Source organism: Rhineura floridana, chromosome 21, assembly GCF_030035675.1.
Source record: "Rhineura floridana isolate rRhiFlo1 chromosome 21, rRhiFlo1.hap2, whole genome shotgun sequence".
Lineage (NCBI taxonomy): Eukaryota > Metazoa > Chordata > Lepidosauria > Squamata > Rhineuridae > Rhineura > Rhineura floridana.
This window is the reverse complement of record NC_084500.1, coordinates 8,794,782-8,801,953: the sequence shown is the minus strand read 5'-3', so window position 1 is coordinate 8,801,953 and position 7,172 is coordinate 8,794,782. Positions and strand designations below refer to the sequence as shown.

The 7,172-nt window shown below is 42.6% G+C and overlaps 1 long non-coding RNA gene across 1 annotated transcript; it reads left to right on the top strand.

Annotated features, from left to right (window-relative positions):
- Positions 1-1,231: 1,231 nt before the first annotated feature.
- Positions 1,232-6,492, top strand: LOC133374472 (uncharacterized). The gene is made up of 2 exons (XR_009759900.1): positions 1,232-1,315; positions 6,072-6,492. It is a non-coding gene; the product is annotated as an uncharacterized LOC133374472 (long non-coding RNA).
- Positions 6,493-7,172: the final 680 nt, after the last annotated feature.

Sequence of the window (7,172 nt, the reverse complement as noted above, 5' to 3'; positions counted from 1 at the left end):
TAACAGTCAGCAGATCTGATTGAAGCTCTGTGAGGGAACAGGGCTTCTCCTGACAACTTTCAGTACCCTTCACTAACTACATTTCCCAGGATTCTTTGGGAGAAGCCATGACAGCTTTGGCTTAAATTTGGGTGGGAGGCTACATGTGTTTGCTGTAGACTAAAAAGGTGGGCATTATGTTCATAATGTTTTCCTTTTGGAAAGGGAAGGGGCTTCCCTTCTGCCCAGTGCCCATCTGTCCAATCTCCTCACCTGCCCTCCCCCTCCCTCCCTCCCCCTTCCTCCCTCCCCCTTCCTGCCCTCCTCCTCCCCTCCCTCCCCCTCCCCCAGGTCAGTTTATTTATTTTATTTATTTATTTCATTTGTATATCGCCCCATAGCCGAAGCTCTCTGGGCGGTTTACAACAATTAAAAATATTAAAAACAAATATACAAATTTAAAAACACATTTTTAAAAAAGCAATTTAAAAACACATGCTAAAATGCCTGGGAGAAGAGGAAACTCTTGACCTGGCACCGAAAAAATAACAGTGTTGGTGCCAGGTGCATCTCATCAGAGAGATCGTTCCATAATTTGGTAGTTTCACTTGTCCTAAGTATGACTGCACAGGAGTATATCCTACTGAACTGCAAATTATCAAACTTGCCCTCCCCTCCTCCTCCTCCTCCCTCTTATCCCCTCCTCTTGCCCCTTCCTTTACCCCTCCCTTCCCCTCCACCATCTCTTTCCAATCCCTTCCTTCCCCCTCCTCCTCCTCCCCCTAGCCTCCTCCCTCCCCCTCCCCCATGGTCAGTTTTACCTATACTGATAGCAATGCCAGGTCTACGGAAAACGGCTGGAGACTCCGGCCCCACCCTTGCTTTTCTCACCTCCGGCCAGAATTGCCCCCATGTTGTTTAATCTCCAGTTGTCGGCTGGAGTCTCCAGTTTTTTGGGTGGGCTCCAGTTCTCTGGCTAGCACCCCTTAATCTCCGGACTATCAGCTTCAATTTAAAAAAAAAGTAAGTTTCTAGGTGGTCTGGTTCCCAAGATATACACCAAAATGTCAACTGCCCCCCTGCACGACTGCTTTTTACAATCTTTAGAACAATTCCTTGCTCGAGCTACAACTCTCATCGGCTCAATCCAGTGGCCATGCTGGCTGGGGCTGATGGGAGTTGTAGTTTTAAAAAGTAACTTTTCCAAGCTCTGGCTGTAACCCCGCCCTTTCAGGATTGCAGCCAATGAAGTCAGGGTTGTGACATGTTGATCCAGGCATGCCTAGGCTTGATTTCAATGTCAGAAAATGGTGGCTTTAAGATTTTTGCAGTTTGCGTAAGTAATATGGCTTAACGTTTTTTTTCCCTCTTCTGTCCAAGAGTCAGACCCTGGGCTATGAAATATGAAAGTATTTAATCCAATATTTGCTTTTCTGGGAGTAAAGCATGTACCTGGAGTAAACCCCATTGAACTCCATTAGGACTTACTTTTGAGTAGACATGGTTAGGATTGTGCTGTAAATTAATGGGACTTTTTAGTAAACATAGCGCAGACTTGTGTTTGTGTTGTAAATCTTTCTCTCCCCCTCCAACCCTATTTTTAAAGAAATTAGGCAGGGTTTATCATAGTTTTTATTGTGATTTTTTAAAAAAATGAAGTTTATTTATTTATTTTTATTTATTTATTATTTGATTTATATCCCACCCTTCCTCCCAGTAGGAGCCCAGGGCAGCAAACAACAGCACTAAAAACACTTTAAAAATCATAAAAAAGACTTTAAAATATATTAAAACAAAACATCTTTAAAAACATTTTTAAAAGCTTTAAAAACATTTTTTTAAGAAAAGGTTTAAAAACATATTAAAAAGCAATTCCAACACAGACGCAGGCTGGGATAAGGTCTCAACTTAAAAGACTTGTTAAAAGAAGAAGTTCCTTATCACTTCAGGGTACAGTTTTCCCTGGTTGAGTAAGCCCCATTGAATACATTGGGACTTGCTTCTGAGTAAACAAACATAGGATTACACTATAAATATCTTTGCAGGTTGTATAAATTATAAACATATTTGATAGTCATGCTTATATAAATATTTTCATAGAATCATAGACTAGTAGAGTTGGAAGGGGCCTATAAGGCCATCAGGTCCAACCCCCTGCTCAATGCAGGAATCCAAATCAAAGAATTCCGGACAGATGGCTGTCCAGCTGCCTCTTGAATGCCTCCAGTGTTGGAGAGCCCACTACCTCTCTAGTAATTGGTTCCATTGTCATATGGCTCTAACAGTTAGGAAGCTTTTCCTGATGTCCAGTCCAAATCTGGCTTCTTGCAACTTGAGCCCATTATTCTGTGTCCTGCACTCTGGGACAATAGAGAAGAGATCCTGGCCCTCCTCTGTGTGGCAACCTTTCAAGTACTTGAACAGTGCTATCATATCTCCCCTCAGTCTTCTCTTCTCCAGGCTAAACATGCCCAGTTCTTTCAGTCTCTCCTCATAGGGTTTTGTTTCCAGTCCCCAAATCATCCTTGTTGCCCTCCTCTGAACCTGTTCCAGTTTGTCTGCATCCTTCTTGAAGTGCAGAGACCAGAACTGGACGCAGCACTCATGATGAGGCATAACCAGTACTGAATAGAGGGGAACTAATACTTCACATGATTTGGAAACTATACTTCTGTTAATGCAGCCTAATATAGCATTTGCCTTTTTTGCAGCCACATCACACTGTTGGCTCATATTCAGCTTGTGATCAACGACAATTCCAAGATCCTTCTCACATGTCGTACTGCTGAGCCCAGTATCCCCCATCTTATAACTGTGCATTTGGTTTCTTTTTCCTAAGTGTAGAACTTTGCATTTATCCCTGTTGAATTTCATTCTGTTGTTTTCAGCCCAATGCTCCTGCCTATCAAGGACCCTTTGAATTTTATTTCTGTCTTCCACGGTATTAGGTATGCCCTCCAATTTTGTATCATCTGCGAATTTGATAAGCATGCTCATCCAAGTAGTTAATAAAAATGTTGAAGAGCACTGGGCCCAGGACTGAGCCCTGTGGTACCCCACTCGTTACTTCCACCCAGTTTTGTCATGCTGTGTCCCTATAAGTATCCGATTTCATACTATGGTTGTACAACACTTCCTTTACATTTTAAGTATGCCTTGGGGTAGTCATGGTTCTTCATTGTTTTCATCCTGAGGGGCAGATAGGCTTAGAGATGGTGAGTAGCCCATGGTTACCCACTACAGTTTATAGCTCATTTCCATTTTGAAAAATTAATTAAAACAATTTACATGCAGGCAAAATTTATTAAGTGGATTCACACAATACGTTTAAAGCACATCCAACTCGCATTTAAAGCGCATGACTTTCCCTAAAGAATTCTGGGAAGTGTCATTTCCCCCTCACAGTTATAGTTCTCACCACTCTTAACAAACTGCAGTTCCCATGATTCTGTGGTGGGATTCATGTGCTTCAAATGGGTGTTGAATGTGCTTTAAAGGAATGGTGTGGATCTGCCCTAGGTATGATGTTCATTCAAGAGTGAATTGAAAAGAACCATTTTAAAAGATACTTCTTACTCTTACTCATTTCTCAGACCTCTTTCTGAAGTAAAGGGTCAAATCTGTAAAAACATTTGGAGCAGCCACGTTAAAAGATAAGGGCAGGGTATTCCAGGCAGGGGGTTGCCAACCCTGCTTGGATATGGATGTATTCGCAGAAGAACCCTAGTCAAGGTTTACTAACAGCACAATCCAAACTATATCTACTTAGAAGTCAGTCCTGTTGAGTTCTATGGGGCTTAATCCCTTAGTAAGTGTGTTTAGAATTGCAGCCTTCAGGAGCATCCATCTTTACTCCACAAAGCTCCCATCTAACATCTCCACAACACTAGGCTCCTTTGTCCCTGCAGTGGGCCTTCTGGTGACTGCCCTGGCCTGAAGGCACTTAACCCTTCTTGCTGAAAGCAAGTAGGCTAGATTAAATGTTCCCTACCCAGGCTCCATCTTTTAGCTAAGATTTCTATCTTGATTTCCAACCAGATTTTTTTTAATTGTATGCTCCAAGCAACTGTGATTGATGCTTAATGATATCACTCGGGCCCACCCCGTGACATCACTTGGGCCCACCCCATGACATCATTCGGGCCCACCCTGTGACATCACTAGGGCCCACCCCTCAAATCTCAGGTTTTGGGATGCTTCTGACCTGGCAACCCTATATACTGACCATGATTGCACAGGAGTAAATCCCATTGAGCTCAATAAGCATGCAAATGATCAAACCTACCCTCCCCTCCTCCTCCCTCATCTCCTCCCTTTTGTTCCTCCCCTTCCCTTCCCCTTCCTTCAGCCCTCCTCCCTCCTTTCAATCTCCTCCTTCAGACTTTGAACTTGGCAAGGATTATCAATACCTCAGCACAGTCATTAACCAAAATAGAGACAATAGAAGAAGGCTAGGACTGGGGAGGGCAGCTATGAGAGAACTAGAAAAGGTCCTCAAATGCAAAGATGTATCACTGAACACTAAAGTCAGGATCATTCAGACCATGGTATTCCCAATCTCTGTGTATGGATGTGAAAGATGGACAGTGAAAAAAGCAGATAAGAGAAAAATCAACTCATTTGAAATGTGGTGTTGGAGGAGAGCTTTCCACATACCATGGGCTGCAAAAAAGACAAATAATTGGGTGTCAGAACAAATTAAACTATAACTATAACTAGAAGCAGAAATGATGAAACTGAGGTTATCATACTTTGGACACATAGAAGAGACCATAATGGTCTGATTAGAAAAGACCATGACGCTGGGGAAAACGGAAGGGTGTAGAAAAAGAAGAGATGGATTGATTCTATAAAGGAAGCCACAGATCTGAACTTGCAAGATCTGAACAGGGTGGTTTATAGGAGATGCTATTGGAGGTCACTGATTCATAGGGTTGCCATAAGTCAAAATTGACTTGAAGGCATATAATAACATGCAGGGGAGTAAATGAACTCAATAAGTATGCAAATGATCAATCCATTATCAGCAAAACTTGCACAGCATCCCATTTCTTACCTCCTGGATTAAAAAGCAGAGAATTTCACTAATAGGCAAAAAACCTTGTGGTTTAAGAATGCACCTATAGCCAACAGATATTTTATCAAGCTTTAAAAAGCATTGAAATTGGGCAGCTATAGTGAATGCACCAGGGGAGCAGGAGACCTGGCCTCCTCTCTGAGATATTGTACTGCCCTACAAATTTGTAAAAATGCAAATACAATTTGTGTTGGTCTTTCACAATCCAATCTATTTCCTGTGTATCTTAGAAGGATTGGGTAACATATTTGCAGGGGAGTAAATCCCACTGAATTTAATAAGCATGCAAATAATCCATTCTCAGCAAACCTGCACAGGATCCCATTTCTGACTTCCTGGATTAAATGCCAAGAAATTCACTATTAGACAAAAAACTCTTGTGGAACTCCCTCCCCATAAATATTAGACAGGCATGGTTTACCATAGCCTTCTCCTGAGGCTGAGAGGAAGTGACTGGCCCAAGGTCACCCAGTGAGCTTCATGTCTGTGTGGGGATTCGAACCCTGGTCTCCCAAGTGGTAGTCCAACACCCTAACTACTACGTCACACTGGCTCACTAAAAATTCATTAAAAAGAGCAATAAAAGCAAACATTGGGTTGTATCCGGCTAAATTCTATGCAGAGTAGACTCACTGTAAATAATGGACCTAAGTTAGTCATGTCTATTAAGCTCAATGTGTCTACTCTGAGTTGGTCTAACATTAAATGCAGCCCAGACCAGGGTTCGAATCCCTACATAGCCATGAAGCTCAGTGGGTGACCTTGGGCCTCTTGGCCTCAGAAGAAGGCAATTGGAAACCACCTCTGAATGCCGCTTACCATGAAAACCCTGTTCATAGGGTCGTCATAAGTTGGGATCAACTTGAAGGCTGTCCATTTCACTTTCATACCTACTAAACTCACATTTTAAAATTGTGATGTTGGTGGCATCACAATGGTAAATCACAACCATGGGCGGGGGGGGGGGGACCTCCGACAGCAGTATAATTCCAGATTTTTTTTCTTTTTCTCCTAGGTTTCAAAACTTCTGAACTTCAGCCCCTTATCTGTTAAATCTCACAGAATATTTGAGTAGATGAATCTCACAATCATTCTAGCATACAGAGAAATGCTGCAGGACACAGCAAAGGTCTCCCCCTCCCCATACACACAACACACAATCTGCCTGTTGTGAATTTGGAGCTTTCATTTTTCAGGATCTTCTCTCTCCCTAAAGTGGTGCTTTGATTGGCAGGAACATCGATTGAATGACCGTCACTGCAGTGGAGAGTGACACAGCAATGTGGTCCATAGTGAACATCTGTAGGGCCACTTGACCACCCATCAGTTCAGATATCCTAAAGCATTTCATGGATTCCACTGATGATAATTAGGTGAGAGCATCAAAGATGACAAATGTAACACCCTGGATGCATAATAAAATTGCGTTTTAACTAGAGCCCTCTGCTTGTAAGGTGTGTTAGTTTAAGAAACAGCCGTAGCAAACTTTATTTATGAAAAATGGTATTTTACATTAGAGATGAATACGTGATGTGCATTTTACTGTTACATGCATTGAAAAGTGTGTATTTATTAGGGCCGTGCACCAGATTCATACAAAACCTGAATCCTGAACCACTTTGGGCCAATTCAGGGGGATCCACACTTGGGACAAGTCATAGAATCATAGAATTGTCGAGTAGGAAGGGGCCTATAAGGCCATTGAGTGCAATCACCAGCTCAATGCAGGAATCCAAATTAAAGCATCCCTGACAGGGGGCTGTCCAGCTGCCTCTTGAAGGCCTCCAGCGTTGAAGAGCCCATCACGCCCTTAGGAAATTATTTCCATTGTTGTACCATTCTAATCGTTAGGACATTTTCCCTGATGTTCAGGCAGAATCTGGCTTCCTGCAACTTGAGCCCATTATTTCATGTCCTGCACTCTGGGACAATCGAGAAGAGATTCTGGCCCTCTTCTGTCTGGCAACCTTTCAAGTACTTGAAGAGTGCTATCCTATCTCCCCTCAGTCTTCTCTTTTCAGGTCTAAGCATGCCTAGTTGCCTCACACTTCTCAAGGCTAAACATGGCCAGTTCTTTTAGTCTCTCCTCATAGGGCTTTGTTTCCAGTCCCCTGAA